At 33.0% G+C, this 18,275-nt stretch overlaps 1 protein-coding gene across 1 annotated transcript in view; it reads left to right on the forward strand.

Moving 5' to 3' along the window:
• The first annotated feature begins 2,544 nt into the window (after positions 1-2,544).
• The window catches only part of LOC129217383 (uncharacterized), a 111,617-nt gene continuing 95,886 nt past the window's right edge, over positions 2,545-18,275 (forward strand). Inside the window, exon 1 of the mRNA XM_054851675.1 lies at positions 2,545-3,028. The gene's annotated coding sequence lies outside the window, so the exon portion shown is untranslated. The remainder of the gene's footprint in view (positions 3,029-18,275) is intronic.

Here is an 18,275-nt window from a genome sequence, read left to right on the forward strand (position 1 = left end):
TGAATTCTAAAAAACGCCTTAACAAGCTATACTGCTCTAGATAAGCAGAGATGCCCCCTCCCCCCAATATTTTGAGTTTTCAATAAATCTTGCATTTCTTGATTTTGGTTGAAATTTTCGGATTTTAGTTTTATAAATAATAACGATTACATTAACTGTAAAATATAATATATTCTTTGAAAATATTTTTTTGGCTATGAAATCTAGAATGAAGTATTCTTTAACGCACAATTTGCAACTAGATAAAAAGATGGCATTGGAGGGGAAACCTCTACTAGCCCTAGGTGTCATTTCCTTGTTCTATCTGCATATTTGTATCAAAACATTAATATAAACCACTTTTTATTTAGTTGTCATGAGTTACACCTAAAATTGATGTTTTAAGATAGGATTAAAATGTCTTCGTGCTTGCAATATGAGGTTCGTGCAAATAAATAAGAAAGTATAATTTTGAAAATGGTACTGAATAGATATTTCTATTTTTTCTTACATATTGATTAAGCACATTTAAATATATTAAAGCTAAATTTAAACTCAAACTGCGCATTGCACTGCATTTATTTGTTCAAGAAAATATTTGTGTTTACCACTTATAGATTAAATGTTTTGATTATGTATGTCGTCTTAAATAAATAAGACAAATGATTGCCTGAATTGTCCATAGAACACGTTGTAGTCAAGGAAATATCGTCACAAACTTTCTCTACTTACTTGATGAACTCTTTTATTTTTTTATGTAAAAATAAACAGAATACAATATGAAAAATTCTATAACCAAGTTTCTGTACAATATTTTATCGTTATGTAAGTCAAACGTAGAAGGAAGAAAAATAGGTAATGAGAGCAAGAAATGTGAGAGAGAGATAAAGAATGCATTAAGATAACTTATCCTTGGAGTTTAGGCTCTGTGGAAATCAAAACATGTAAGCAAAGTCCTGCAGTCTGTTTGTCACGCTTTCATGATCATCTTAAACGTTGAAATTTAATTCATTACGAGAAAGAGAAACAAAGAAGGTACCACAGTGCTCCTGATCATCAGAGGCCTAAGTTTATCATACACTTGAAAAAAAAGAAAATTACGAAATTTTATTTTATGAATAGTTAACTGTGCTTGATTTTAATGACATTTAATACGTTCGTTGAAATGGGCTCCACGTCAACACCAGCAGACCCACCTAATAATTAATATCGTTTTAAGGAAGAGGATCTATTTTGCTTCTCGCGAAATCGCGTGATTTGGCAATGAATATGTTGAACAGCTTAAGGTTTGAATTAGAATATTTTGAAAATTTACGTGAAAATCTTTCAGTGGTGAATTTTCAGTTAGGAGGGGAAAGGGGGGCACATTTGAGCAATTTTTTTCATTTGTTTATTTTTTTAAGAAATATTATCAATTTCTCAAAATAAAGATGTCCCATGAATGAATATTCTTTTCTTTGGGACATGGATTTTTTTCAAATGTTAAAAAAAAATTATTTCTTTACTTTATAGAGTTTTCTTTTAAATGTCTTCAATTGTTTACATGTGCCCCTATAGGGGGGCACATGTGTATAAGCCTGGGTCACATATGAGCGCGATTGAAAAATGCAGAACAAGCATCAAATTTCAACGAAAAACTCTTTCACATGAAACATATACGCATAAAACAATTACATTGTAGGGCTTGTAGCCTATATTAAGTGAGATTATTGCGCAGAAAGTGTGTCATTACGAAAATATTTTTTCAGAACTATATAACTCTGCTCACTGAAATTTTAAAGTTTCGTAGCATGTTCCGATCACTGGATAGACAAGAAAAAATCTTATAAGACTATATAATACATGGAATATTTTATTGCATGCTGATTATTGCTATATATTACGTTTAAGCTTCATAAAAAATATAATAATGCATTTTAAAACAATTTTAAACTGAAATTTTTAGTTAAATGAATATATTTTATCTTTTTATTTCATGGAAATAGTATATGACACTAAAATCTTTATCAACCATGAATAAATCTTTTCATTTCTTCAGTTTATTTTTAAAAGTAAATATGTATAAATCTACTTCTTTTCATTGCTTATGAAATTAATTAGCAACCTTTATGCCCTATTAGGTGCTTTTTTTTCTGGACGATTTCGTTCTTTTTGTTGACACTCAAGCCGTTTCAGAAATTTTTGTTTACCAACACTTGATTTGTTTATTAAGGGTTAGAGGTATCCATCAGCATGACTCTTCCTATAATAGTAGTCTGTATCCGCCCCTGATGTTAAAAAGTTTTGCTTGAAACCAAAGCTGCTATATTACGAATACGAAACGTCTGTAACCATTTTTACCTGCGAAGCACCGAAATAATAGCAGATGGGAAATTTAAAAACAGGAATCGCGTTTTCAATTCTCTGCTCCAACTTTCTTCATCCTGAACTACCTCAAGCGATCTCGAGACCGGAAAAGAAAATCGCCGTACGGTGGCGCTGATGTTCTCTTTCCCCTCACCTGTGAGTTCATCACATCATCAGCGAACTTGCCGTGCGGTTGTTAAAAAAGTTGGAGCCCAGACTTGTCGAGGAGGCTGTAGATGACAGATATGTGGTAACAACTGTTCGCTCACAGAGTCGGAATTGCTCCAATGAACGGACAGTTCGGTAACGGGATACTCAACACCAGTCCATTTTTTACAAAAAGGCGCGAATATTGCCATCCGAGGAAAAAATTGTAACTTTGAGGTTTTTCTCAATTTCGAAACTGAGAATTATCTCTCAGTGGCTTTTCGAACGGTTTTTATGTGGGTGTTTATCTGACCTGGATTTTTCATTTATTAATAAAAAGGATAAAACACATTTCCCACCTACTCTTTGGGCAACAACTAGTGCAAGACTTGGTGTGTTTTTTAATGTCAAGAACTTGGATAACAATCTGTTGCATCACGCGATCTAATTGTTTGCAGTAATCAAAGGATGAGCTGAACGTTTACATGTGTTGTGAAAGTGGAACGCGCAAGGGAATCTTTTAATTTTCTTCGAATGGCAACTGTTTCTTTTGCTGGTAAGTGGAATAAAAAAAAAAATCATTTATTTCAATAAATGCAAAATTAGGTATAATAGTTGTTTGAATGTCCAGCTGAAACAACCTTGGATGATATAGGATACAAATTTTACTGGAGAGCATTTTTACTGACAGCGCAATTAAATTTGAAAATGCTGCCAAGAAAATGTCACATCTAATGTTGCTCCACCGTAATAAATGTTTTTCTCCAAAGGATAAAAATAAACCCAAATTCGTCTTTTACCGAACCAACCAACATTTCACCGAAAAACCAATTTTGAAAAAAAATCCCATCCAATGTTGTTCCAGCCGACCATTCATCTTTACTAATAAAAAAAGCTGAAAGTCGGTGTGTTTGGATATCTGGATTTCTGGATGTCTGTGTTTCTGGATCTCTGTATGTCTGTTACGCGCATAGCGCCAAAACCGTTTGGCCAATTTTCCGATTTTCATAAAATTTAGCACAGAATTAGTTCGTAGCATAGAGTTGAGCAGTTCGAAGCGTTCAATTTTGTTCTTTTTCCATTAAAATTTTAAGAACTTTTACCGAGCAAATTATCATACCGTGAACGAGTAAATTACCAAATTGTCATTCCGTGAAACCGTCACATGGACGAGCAAATTGGCAAGAAATTCATCCTCCGTTATTTGCAACAATACAGGCGAACCAAATGATTTTTTCATTTTGCTACTACGGGCAAAGCCGTGCGGGTACCACTAGTGCTTAAATAAAATCATAAAATCATCTGTTTCAGTATCTAGTTTAAAATATAAATACAAGGCTATCCTTAAAACAATGAAACGTTGATTTGTTAGTAAACAAAATAATTTTTTGTATGTGATAGAAGATAATTTATGCATGATGGAAAAAAGATAAAAGAATTTAAACGCTAGAACCTTCAGTGTTGTCAAAACTTATTTTAAGTTATAAAACTGATTGAACAAAATATATTTCTAAGAATACTCATTTTTTTCCATTGTGTTTTACTTTGAGTAAATTATCAAAAATAAAATTTTTTAATGGGATTTTTATTTATTTTAGTTTTTGTTTGGAGTTCTAGGTTGTGTACATTTCAAGAAGGTTTACATAATATTTTAAACTTAAGGATATTGCTGTTTTAGCATGATATCTCAACAGATCCCTGCTTAGAGGGAATTATTGGAATATTTAATTAATTATCTTCGTTTAAAAAAATTAGATGATAGGTTATTTGTTGTAAATCTTTGCTCTAATCTAAATAAACATTTGCTCAATTGCATTATTGTTCGGTTCTATGATGTTTGAACTTTATTTTTATTGTTCATTTGCTGATTTAAATATCTTGTAGATCTCTACGAGCATCAATAATGTTTACTCAGAATTGTATTTTTAGGCTCTATTCAGATAACATAACACGAGGAATTGAGCATATGGACTTATTTTTACAAATAATTATATTACGAGGTCAGGTTTAAATATTTTATTTCGTAATGCTGGAACGCACGTTAAATAAACATTAACTTTTGATGTTTAATGAAATATTACCTTCCGAAATGTTGTACCTTTCACTCATTCGTTTTTTTCCTTCAGTTTTGCCTTCTTTTTCCGTATTTTTCCTTATTTGAATTTTGAGCGTGTTTCACAATGCTATCCGTGGTCTATCACATAAGAAACATATTCCCATCTTAGAAAGATCTTCATTAAATCTTGTTTTCGAAGGTTTTCTTGCCTGTCAGCGTAGGCATGCGCAATGGGGTAATTAAGATGGAAAGACCACAAAGAATTTACGAACTTCGAAAAATATATGAAAGCTGTAAATCTTTACTAATAATAAAGCTCAAAGTCTCTCTGTCAAGATGTCTAGATGTCTGGATCTCTGTGACGCGCATAGCGCCTAAACCGTTCGGCCGATTTTCATGAAATTCGGCAAAAAGTTAGTTTTTAGCATGAGGGTGTGCACCTCGAAGCGATTTTTCAAAAATTCGATTTTGTTCTTTTTCTATGTCAATTTTAAGACTATTTTCCGGAGAAGAATTATCATAAGATGGACGAGTAAATTACGAAATTATCATGACGTGGAATGGGAGAGCGAATGAACATAGCCAATTAGCAAGAAATTCATCATCCATTATTTGTAAACATACAGACGAACCAATTGACCATTTAATTTTCTACTACGAGCAAAGCCGTGCGAGTACCACTGGTAATTAAATATGTGATCGGTGTAGAATTTTTAAATTTGCATCTTATTTTGTTAAATGCATTGTTTATAAGCTATTTAGAAAAAATTACATTAAAAAATAAAACAACTTATATTAGCATTCGATAAGTAATTGACTTTTTGCTGAGCTCTAAGTGAGCATTTACGACATAATAGTTCTTCGCATGTTAGTGCCCTAGCCTTTCTGTTTTGAAAAATTAAAAATTCCCTTCATGCCTGTAAGACGTTCTTAAAGAATAATTGTTGCGATGAAGACAAAGAAGCACTAACTATATTTTATGCATCAGCAGCTGCATTAATGCTGCAGTTTTATTCACGTCAATAATACTGAAGGAAAATTCCACATATTTTCTGAATTATTTATGTACAATCGAGTCTCGACTTCAGCGAAGGATGCGTTTAAAAATCCCTCGCGTAAGTCAGAATTTCGCGTTGTGGAAAAGGGTATGTAAAGGATTTTTCAAATAAACCTAACCATTTATTTCAGATGTTTGTAAAAAAAAAAAAAAAAAAAAAAACCTAAACTGTTTTAAACCATTTTCACATTAAAAACTAAATTTTTACTTTATTAAAAAAAAAAAAGCTGAGTATTTAAAATACTGATACGATGCACAAAATGAATGGGAGACAAAGGCACAAATAATGATAAAGTCTAGCACTATAATAGTACTGTACAGTAGATCCAGTAATTATATTTATAACTTAAAAAATGATGGGGATAATTTATGCCGCGAGATCAGAACGTTATCAGTCTGCTCTTGACAGTGTATTCACATTAGGCAACTCGTCAGAAGTAGAGAAAGAAGAAGAGTGATGAGCAATACTAACGCACCGCGAGTCCTTTCCTAAAATTTTCGTGCTGCGGGCAAGGAATTTGCGTTAGCTCTAAAATTTGTTACTCGTGGAAACCTCGAGTTGTAGCCGTTTCGCGTAAGTTGAATCGCGTTGTAGCGCAATTCAACTGTACAGTTAAGAAAAGGATACAAGGATTCATCCAAATAAACTAAATGAACGTTAGATTTGAACATTTTTTTTTTATAATTTGATTGTCTGAATTTAGAAATTAATAAACGTGCACAATCGGGAATTCGTGAACACATATTCAGGTGTAGGAAGTATTTATTTATTTATTATTCGTAGTAAGAGTGGCAAGTTAAAACAATTAATAGTACCAAAATAATTTCATTTATTTAAAGCGAACAGTTGTCTAATGATGCTTCAAAACTATGACAATCACCCTCTCCCCTTATTTTTTTCTTTAAATTTTTTTAAATTGTGTATAAAAGTAACCACGAATGCAATACTTTTCTTCTAAAACTTCCCTTTCTTAGTAATTTTGTTTTAAATTAAAAAAAAAAAAAAACATAAATTGTTTCTCTTGAAAGCTGAAAATGAAATTATTCTCTTGTACCTGTATGGATTTAACATCTTGTTGCCAAAAGCGGGCTCCACGATAACATTTAAAGGGCTACGGGGAAGAACGATCAAAGTCCATTTTTCTTTAAAAAAAACAGGGTTAACCTGTTACTGTTTACACGTATATTGTTACAGACAGTATTCAAGAGAAATATTATTCAGGCTAAAATCATCATAGTGTGTGAGTTTTAACAGGGAAGAAGAAGACTAACTGGGAAATGATTCGAGATTTCAAGCTCAAAACTAATGAGGGAAATTTGAGCATGGTGGACTATGATCATTCTTCCCCGTGGCCCTTCATTTAATTTCACGTGCTGGATTGGCCCTAATATTTCTTTTTCTCTAAAAAGCGCAAAGGATTCTTTTGTGGATCATGGAATAGTAGCTTCTATTATCCTATCAAAGCTGATTTTTGCAGCACTTTGGAAATTAGTGCTTTAAGCCAGTGTTTTGCGAAGTATGCTGTATGTATCCCAAGGGGACTGGAATTTTTTTTGGAAGCCATAAGTTGCACTGAGCTGAGAACATTGGGTAAACCAAATAAGGAATAAACCATAACTAAAAGCAAGATATAATTTTGGATTGTGGAATTCTGTCTTACAGAGAAAAAGGCCAAAAATATGTCTCTTCCGTCAGCATTTCAAACATCAGGTTAAGTTCAAAAAAATAATAATAAATTAACAAGCTTTTCGATATATAAACACATCACAGGCTAAAGTTAACAAGAATTTAAATTAGTTATAGTTATTTGTTTTCTCAACATTTAAATAGTTCCATTCATAACACTGATAAATGTTGTTCATTATATAACTCACATATTTTATTTTTATTCTACTACTAGTGGTACCCTCACAGCTTTGCCCGTAGCTGAAAATTAAAAGGTCATTCGGTTCGCCTGTAATAATAATGGATGACGAATATAACAAATGACAATAATAACAAATAATGGATGATGAATTTCTCGCCAATTTGCTATGTTCATTCGCTCTCCTATTCCACGTCATGATAATTTCGTTATTTACTCGTCCATGTTATGATAATTTTGCTCTGGAAAATGTTCTTAAAATTGAAATAGAAAAAGAATAAAATCGAATTTTCGAAAATTCGCTTCGAGGTGCACACCCCTATGCTACAAACTAACTTTGCGCCAAATTTCATGAAAATCAGCCGAACGGTCTAGGCGCTATGCGCGTCACAGACATCCTACAGACATCCAGACAGAGAGACTTTGCGCTTTATTATTAGTAAAGAAAGATAAAGAAGATGCGTGAATTTTTGTTTTCTTCTTTTTTTTTTTTTTTTTTTTTTTTTTTTTTTTTTTTTTTTTGTCTATAGCCAAAAAGAGGAAATTACAATAATCATATTTTGATATTAGTCAAACTGTATAGTTCTTCTTCGCCTTTTTTCAGTTTTTTTTTTTTTTTTTTTTTTGACGCGGGTTCTTAATATTACGAAAACTATGAATGAGGTACACATATGGTGTACCTCATTCATAATTTTATTTAGAAAACACTGATTTAGACACACAAAAATGTTCTTATTTTTCGAAAACAGGTAAATATGGCTTTTTAAGAACATTTACAAAAAGGTTTTAACCATTAGTTTATGTCTTCCACATTCAAAGCCTAAAAATACTACGTGCAATGATTTGTAGTTTTGTGTTTTATCATCGTTATTATTATTAATTTCTACTATAGAAGGATGGACCATTTTGTGTATATTTTTATTATAACTAGTCATTTCATGTTGGCTATTAACTTTTTGCCGCACGACTTGAAATGTTTGTCCATGTTCTTTTGCTCTCAGTGCATATTTAGTTTTAAATCATGTTTGAGTTGGAAACGTTTTCTGAAGTAAAGTTAACAATCTGAATGTATTTTTTAATTTCTGTCTGGAATCTTAAAAAAATGGCGAAAAAGGTTATGTGGTCAATGCTCATAAATTGCTTATTACATACTAACTTGTCCTTGTAAACATAGTGTCAATTCTATACATCCACCTCTTCTGTAATAAATATAAGTTCTAAAATTATATTCTTGCGCATTTGGAACTTAAGTGTTTTGTTCCCGTAACTTCTTCAAAAGCAGTTGTACCCCGATGGGAGGTTACTGTAACCCCCCAATTTTTTTCTTATTCAGCAAATTTTGTCTGACGATTCAGAAAATTTGAAGGCATAATTGCAAAGATTGAAATTTTTAATGTCCGAATGTACCTTTTTATAAGATGCATTTAGGCGTGCATACTCGTATTTTATCATTCGGCATAATTTGAGCTGCATTTGGTAAATTGAGAATTTCAGCACTCCCAAAATATTAAGTTCGGGACTCCCAGATTCAGAAAACCTGTTTCTGTCAAAACAAAAGGCGGAAATTCAAAACCAATGACGTATTCTGTCAGACAAAATAAAAACGCGCATTTAATTTTCCGTGAAGAATAGTAACTTTTATGCATTGAGCAATATGAAACATCTTACTTCGTTAAACATTAAATATTATTGAATTCACGTATTGTTTCCATCGAAAATGGAGGGGAATGTGGGGCAAAATGAAATTGCGGAGCGAAGTGAAATAGTGAAATATTTACAATATTTTTAGAGCCACCTATCTAGTAATATTTTTAATATGTAGTCTATTCCTGTCAAGAAACAATTACCTCAGAAAATCAAGAATATGATAATACAATCATTTTTCAAAAACTGATACTCATATTGTTATATTTTGTAGTAAATCAACAATTATTTTTGTTATTATTGAAAGATCAAGTTCTTGTTATTAACATTTCAAATACTAATTTAGACCTACTAATTTTCAGTGCAGTATATAGTTGTTTAATATTAAGCTAATTTGTACTTTAAATGCTTTGTATAGTTAGGCAAGTGCATTCGAGGGAAAGTGAAATAGTTCGTTTCATTTACTTTTTCAACGTTTTATCGAATCACTTACGTATTCCTTTATTAATTATTTCATTTACATTCTTTCATTTAATTATTCTCTTTCTTAATCCTTCATTTACTTATTTTCTTCTTCATACACTATTTTATTACCTGATTTTTTCTCATATATAAACTTATTTATTTATTTCTTGTTTCTTTCCCTTTCCATTTAGTCATTCATTCTTTTATTGTTTCATTTATTTGATAAAAATATCTTTAATAATCGAACAGAAAATATTTTATTAGAAAAATATTTTATTTTTCACCTTGCCGAATGAAAGTTTTCAAAAGGAGTGAACAATTTCAACCTTTTTTTGGAGGTACAAATTCATTGCCATAAATTAAAAGAAAAAAAATTAATGCAAGTTCTATAGTAAAATATATTGTTTTTTCGTTATGTATCGTAATTTTCAGAATAAATTTTCTACTTGTTCGTTTTGAAAAAAAGTAAGTAATCTTAACCATTTCACTTTGCTCCACATTCCCCTACTTTAAGCACAAGTTTTACACACATTCTAGTGATATCAGTACAGATTTGTATTGCGAACTTATTGTATGCACTTTATATTCATGCAATTTATTTAATCATGTATTATGGAAAGAATTGTTTTTCTGTTTTAGTAAACACTAGGGGAAAAAAGGTTCAATAAAAAGAAATATTATCTTTACTATCCTAAACAATACTAATGACCAGAGTCCGACAAAAGTTGTAGTCTTAAGTGTAAGGAAAAATTTTTAGGCCCCACCCATGACAAATTATTTTTAAAAATTCAGTTTCAGAGAAAGGGCTGATACAACATGATTGGTTCTCGCATGATTTTGTGGTGAACAACTAACTTTTTCAATTAAAAACAGAGCAGATTATTAAATCTAAAATTGAAAACTAAAGCAGAAGAAATTTTATCTTGAAACATGCCAAAAGTACATTTTTTCTGAAATCTCAAATAATAAAAAAAAATGCTTTTTTAATTTAAAACTTTAAAGTGGTTTTCTTTGTTCAGTAGGAATGCTTCGAATAATATTCGACAACTTTTTGAACTTAATCTTTGATTAATAGGCTACACTCTCCAATTCTAAATTAACTGACAAAATATGAACTTATTTAACTTTTTTATAGTTTACACATATGTGGGACGTTAACAACATGTTGTTCAGGAGAAAATTACAATTGATGATGACTGAAAATTTTAGAAAAATAAACATTACTTTGCTTGTAAATTATCTCTTTACTTGAAATTGCAAAGACTAAAGGCAAAGTGAAATTAATCCAAATTAAAAAATTATGTACTAAATTGATTTTTTTTGGCTCGTCCTAAATGAGCTAGTCATTTGATTTGTTTTTTTTTTCAGTCGCCAGAGAGAACTGATTCACGGGATTTATGCGGATTATCTTTAGCAAAAAAAAAAAAAAGAAATATTTTATCTTTTTATTTTCTATAAAACCAGACGAAATGCAACACTTATAACAAAAGACCAACTTGTTTACTTTATGGTGCAGTAACGTCCCGCATTCGCATTCTACAATTGATTTATTGCGGTGGAGATCTAATGTATTACGTCGAATGCTGTCAGCTATAGAAAAAGCTGTCATTTCAAGGAGGTGCGGCATGGACGATAAAGTCGAAAGTGAAATGCTATCTAGCCGATGTGCGTAAAATATTAGACGGCTATCTTGTTGCTAATATACGAAGCTGTGGGTTTCCTTGTGTAAAAGTAGAAAAGTAAACCAGGGCTATTCGGAGTCAAAAGAAAAATGACTGACTTCGGCTCCAACTTTGGGAATTTTAGAGCCTTCGACTCCGACTCCTTTACCGCAAAATCAGTCTTACTCCGACAGCACTGACAGAGTTGCGGATTAAGAGAAAATGACCAACTCCGACTCTTAAAATTTTAAACCTTCGACTCCCGACTCCAATTTTGGCTTCTTTAGCACAAAATCAGTCCGACTCCGACTCTGCAGGCATTGCTCATGTCTGACACTTTTGCAAATTGAACATTGCTAAAGATTCTTAATGGCTGCTTCTCCACATTACGAATTCGAATAAGTTTATCTTTACGAATATTGGTTCTATAACATTGTTGTTTCATACTGGCTGCCATGTTGGTATGGACGCTTTACCTGTGTTCACGATATTTTTTTTTTTCGTAAGTAAACATGGAAAACGTCCTCTACTGTAGCTCAGACTACTGTTTCTGGTCACAACACAAATCAACTGTTACACAACTAGCTCCTACATTCTCCGTTAGATGTCTTATGCACTGAATAAAAAATAAAGAAGTACCCCCAGTGGCGGTTACAAGGGGAGGGTCGTGGGGAACGTGACCATCACCCCCCTAAATAGTCGACAATAGTATCTGTCCGCATTGTGTTTAAACATTGTATGAACAAAATATTAAAGATTTTAGTTGTCTTTTCAACCCATTAATTACTTTTGAAAGTAGATTTTTGAAATTTCTTCTTTCTTTGCTTATAAAATTAATTTGCAACGTTTATGCCGAAAAGAACCCTATTCCTGATCAATTTCGTGCTTTTTTTTTTACAACCAAGCGAAAACCGTACGTTCGTTTGGGGGGAGGGTCATTCTTTATCATGACCTCCCACTCTGTCCCATGGTAGTCTGTATCCGCCAATGGGTACCTCATAATTGAAAGTAACGTCATGTTGGATGACTTTACTGCTCCTGCCATTCATTCGCTATTTCCCACTGTTCGGCAGTTTTTAAATATTTTTCATTCTCTATAATATTGCCATGAAGTGAATTTAAATCCTAAACACTACTCAACAAACTACTCAAGTATCTGATTGAAATGAAGCGCAAACTTGCCATTGAATACATATGTAGACACTCTTTGTATTTGTACACATATGTGTGAATTAAAAAAAAAAAATCTGTATTAGTTTTACTGAACAAATATACTGCTAACCGAATGTTATAATATATGTATGTAAAGTATTTTAGTCAAGAATCATCTTTCACCAAAATGAGAAAGATTTCAAGACTACGTTGCGACAACTAATTAGCGTATTAAATCGATCTTAAAGACAGATAATTTGACTTCTCCTATTTTAGAGGAACATTACCCTAAAAACATAAAACATGTTCAGTGGAGCCCTTCTAGCTGCCACAAGAGAGGGAAGTAATAAAAGTGTTACGCTACGTGCTAACAAAATGTGTCCGGTTTTCACTTTTTAGAGTGTATCCCAAAAGGTTATAGACAAAGACGATTTCTTATTTTAAGATTTTAGAAGCGGAAAAAGGAGATCTAATTATAAATAATATTGAAATAATAATACGGCAGAAAAATATCGCACCATCACTGAAGATCAAGATTGAGAATGTTTTCTGATCGTCAGTAGCTAGTTGCATCAAATTATATTAGTCTCATTTAATATTTTTCTTTCTGTTTTCTGATCGCCACTTTTTTTGTAAACCAAGTAAAACAACTAAGCTTATAATTAGCTTTTAGATTGCTACTAAAACACAAAAATTGTTGGTTTAATTAAAAGTAAATGTAATTAAGCAGTGGCACTAACGTTAATTAATAAATAGGTGGAGTTGGATGAAGGAACGATCGGGTGGCGGTTGTTATTAATGCAATACCTACTTTTTCATTAACGTTCGTATTTTTAAGCCATTTTTGATAATCACTTTAGAAATTTCACCAGACACTCTCAAAACAAGATTTTGAGGAAATTTTGGCTTAAAGAAAGCGATTTTCATTATTTTCCGTACTTCAAATCTTAAACTGTTTCGAATTGTCTCTTATTAGCAAAGCTTCGTATTAATATTAACCAGACATTCCCTATTCGGCGAGACCAGGAATCATAGCTGATGATCAGTTCATAACAGTGACTTGCTTTGTTTAAATTAGTGCATGATTGAGGCACATAAAATGGGCCAACTGTCAAATTATAGTTATGATAGAAACAAGGGACCCTCGAGGGTGATGTCTTACTATAGTTAGGGCACAGTAACTTGGAAGCATTGGGAAGGCTACAGAAAGCGTCATCACACCATTGCGCAAGCGGTCAGGTTAGGTTTACCCCAACCATAGAGCATCCATTTGTCTCCATCTAGCAACTTTCCTAGTTACCGTACTTCAAGAATTTTCTGATAATCTTCGCAACGCTGATGATTTTCTTTTCTTAAAACACTAGATTTTCCATTGAACCACACCATGTATGAATCCTCTCCCATTGTTGTCTGCTAAAATTTGTTCGTGGTTCCTTGCAAAGGTCATTCCAGTAATATCATTACAGAGGAGCTAGGGGGACAACGATCGACTCCGATTCCTTTAATTTTTGAGTCTCCGACTCCTTTATTTCAAAGCCTGTCGTATTCCCACTTCCCGACTCCAACTCTGCAGCCCTGAGCAATGTGGCCCAACCATCCAGTCCATGTAAATTAAACGTTTTTTCATCTCTAAAAATATCTTTCAACCATTCATTTATATAATTCATGTGTTTTCGAGCGCATCGAACACGAGTATTTAATCTGTTTATAAACTGACGATTGGTGTCGTCTATACCAATTTCATCAGCAAGTCTGAGAAAGCTCGGTCTACTCTTATTATTAGTCTATGTTTTGAATCAAAAGAATCTGAGTAAATCTTTTTACTGCAGAAACTCCATAACCTCTATTTTTTGGTTTACAAAATGTTCTTATTTTTTTCAAGCTATGATTAGCTACCGTATTTATGAATCTCATCAAAAAGATCTATTTAATAATTGAATCAAGTAGCATAGAACCCAATAACCTGAACTGAACAGGAAGCAATTGGAATGAAATAATTCTCTGCTGCATTTCCTTCGAAAGAGAGCCTCGAACGAGGTGCTTTATATCACCACGGGTACGTGCTAGTGATAGCTATCACCAACATAATATGAAGTGGAACACATGAATGAAGCTTTGATAGGGATTAAAACAACAGCAAAACTCGCTGACCGCGAAGCAACTCCAACAATGAAGTGAGCGTATGTGTTCGAATAAATACGCATCCGGATCTATTCGTTGCTTTCTATAATAGAGGTTTGCAAAATGGCGCTGATATAAAAACGCCACTTAACATTTCCGCGAATTAACCCGTTACGATTCGAATGTTCTCCTAATAGATCTTATGGAAGCTGTTACTGGTGGCGTCTGCGGAAAAGGTAAAATGGAAAATCTCAAGCAACAAACCAGTGAAATGTGACGGTTTTCTTCCGTTATACAGATAACGGTCTACTTAAGCATGTCGTAATATCCACCAACATCGAGTGGATCACTGTATGTGTCTTGTAATCTGTTTGTAATGATGAACTTGGATTATGTAAATGTTCAAAAATGCCTCGTGTTGTAGTAGTTATAATGTTTGAAGACATCTTTAGCTATAATGTACCTGTAAATGGAAATTTTCAACTCTTCAACTATAAAGTAAGAAAAAACAACGTCAAAAAAAGCACAAACTGCCAGTTACAGCAAACACGTGAAACACGTATCTGCTGTAATTGGCAGTTTGTGCTTTTTTTGACGTTGTTTTTTCTCACTTTACTGTTCAGCACAAAGGTATTTATTTACCTTCTTCAATTATAATTGGCGCAAAGCTAACCTGGGAGCATTGTAGTGATGTGGTAAGAATCTGCGGAGTCTTCCCAATGTTGGCAGGTTAGGTTTGCACGAGTTATAATTTTACGTTAGGGCTTGCCTCGTACATGTCGTAAGTTTGTCGATTGGTAAGGCTAGTTCATAAAGTCACCAGGGGTCCAGTAAGGCATGAACACATTGGACACGAGTTCATGGCACCAAATAGGTCACTGAAGTGTGTATTTTAAAAAAAACTCAATTTTAATATTTTTCTTAAATTGCCAAAACGCTACGAAGTCACCACTGTATGTATACTCGATTATTACATTTAAAAGTTATAAAATATTTTGTCTTGATATTTATGTCTTGTCCCAACGAGTTAAAACTTGACGACAACTTGTATTATAATTAGCGTATGCGAGAGAGAGAGAGAGAGAGAGAGAAGATATCTGTTTATATAAAATAGCTTGTCCTGACTGACAATCAACGCACAGCCAAAACTACTGAGGCTAGAAAACTGAAATTTGGAACATAGATTTGTTTTAAGAAAGGATTTTTGGAATTTTCAATTTTAAGGGGGTGAAATGGAATGGGGAACGTTGCGCACTTATATGCGAAATTCTCAAGAATGGGCACGAGTTCAAGGTCGAACCAGGTATTTTAAAAAAACGAAATTTTACGAGGGTCATAAATATCCCAACCTCAACCACGTAGGACGCTAATTAACGGAGAGACTAATAAACTCAATTTTACATCCAGTTGAACATACATTACGTCTATACCAAGAAATGATCAGATTTTTTCGGTTTTTGTACCGTTGGAAAGCCCATAAAAAACACCATTTCAAAAATATCGGCAAAGACTAAAGCCGTGGACATCGAAAAATGACTACAAAAAAGTTATAAGCGTTTGAAGTAAAAATTAATTTATTTCAAAAAGAAATTTCTTCCTCCATTTTTTGCGCGAGATTAATTTTAGCTTAAAGAAAAACTGAACAATATTATTTATTGCCATTTCTTGCTTGAGTATCTAGAAGTAAAATTTCTTGCAATCGGCTTTTAATGCATCGAGGCTTTGTCTGTAGCAGGGCATTTAAAATATATTTCCCTTTTGATTAAGTTTTCGCTAGTCGATATTTTCACATACGATTTTAATGGATGCGTAGTTTTTAAAAATATCTGACTCTTTCTGGTTTTGTTAACGATATTTTTAAGGGTGAATGATATGTTTGTTTTAATGGCGATATTGAGGAATATTTCTCTAATTTGAAAGGGTGTTTTTTATGCTATTAGATCCATTCCAATGAATATTTTCAAAACTATTCCAGACGAGGATTTTAAAGGGCAGTTGCCGCTCTTTGAAAACTGTTACCTTTATTATATCGGAGACTCGGTATTTTTCCGTTACAGCACATTATTAATCTTGACGATTGTTTTTGTTTAGCTCATTGTTATCATGATTGATTAAACCTTCATAGAAGGTTTTTTTTACATGTACGCGTGGCATTTTTTTTTTTTTTTATCCAACAGACTTCCTTTAAATTTTTAGCACGGGCACTGCCAGTAATGTAGTATAAAGAATCGCTAAAACTGACTTGGTTTCTATAAAACGAAAGTGTCAGTATGTTTTATTGTTTCACTCTGTAATGCCCGGTGGAAGGGGATGGACAACAAATAAGGTTGGTAACTAGTGTTTTACAGACTCATATTAGGGTCGTGAGTGGAAGTGAAGTATTTGCACCTATGTTGCCATTGTTGCGGAAAAAATTTCACCAATGAGGATTTTCCAATAGTTTTTGATGCCACGTGAAGTTTTTTAGCACGTTCCATTGTTTTGTCTGATGCGACTTTGATGATGTTGTTCCTAGAAACATAGTGTTAATTTAGAAACGGAATTAATGGATATTGTATTCGAATTTTAATATGTCGAAATAAGATGGAGCCAGGAGGTTGTTTTTTCAAATAATTATGTACTTATATGTTAGAAAACAGAAGTTTTCGGTGAGAAAAGATATTTAAGAAAATTCTGCATGCTAGAATTGATAGTTCATTCACAAAAAATCATGGAATTCTAAAGAAAAATCCATAAAGTTGTTGTCGTGTGCCAGCTAGGCTGCCAATTTGGGGTGCGCTGCTTCACTTTTCCAACTGTACCTTAATTTGGTGTGAAGTCCGACTTCTACAGTACACACATGCCATAAGGACCCGTTTATAAGGTAGGCAACCATTCACACAGCACATTCACACAAAGAAAGGACAGGAGAGAGAAAGTACGTCCATGCCCGAGACGGGATTTGAACCCGGACCTTCCTGTCATAGTCAGACTTCTCTGACCACTAGACCATTCAGGCGGCATCCATAAAGTACCTTATCAAAAATGCTTCTTCAGAAGCTCTAATTATTTATGTATAAATGATTATGTATTAGTTAATGTTTGAATACCAAGTGTGGGTGTATTGGTCATGTACATAAAGCATTCGAAATATGTTATTTAAACGCTTGTTGCAGAAATTCTTTTGAAAACAATTTAATAGAAAAACTTAAAACTCCGTTGAAATATGAGCCATAGTTTATAATACTGTATTGCTTGATAGCTAATTTTTTTTATGAAATTCTTCCGAACAGATCCAAAAACACACGATTTATAAATAGTTTTAGACCGATTTCAGATTACTTGAGAGTAATTTCGAAACCCTTAACATCAGAGATAAAAAGAACAGCGCATCAACCTTGAACTCTTTCTAACGTTCTATGCACCTTTGGCTTGTGATATTTCATTCTATGCTTCACCTCAATATTATGTAAATTCGGCTTTGTGTGCATAATAGACCTTAATTTTCCTGAAACAGACATAACACGAAACACACTCGTGTAGCCATAACAGATGGAACTATTGAAAACAACCTGAAAGGTAAAAAGCAATAAATCACAAGATTTATGCCATTTTCTCCAAAAACTACAAACGTTCTCCCTCATTTATATCCCCCTATTGTCTGGTGCAGAATTAACCCCCACTTTTGTTCCTCGTTTACGTCGGCACATAGCGTGACTATAACCGGCTTCCTCAGAACAAATAAAATTTCCAGATCTCAGAACCATAAACAACCAACTAAACAAACACCACAAGCCGTGAAA

The sequence above is a fragment of the Uloborus diversus genome, chromosome 2 (genome assembly GCF_026930045.1).
Source record: "Uloborus diversus isolate 005 chromosome 2, Udiv.v.3.1, whole genome shotgun sequence".
NCBI lineage: Eukaryota > Metazoa > Arthropoda > Arachnida > Araneae > Uloboridae > Uloborus > Uloborus diversus.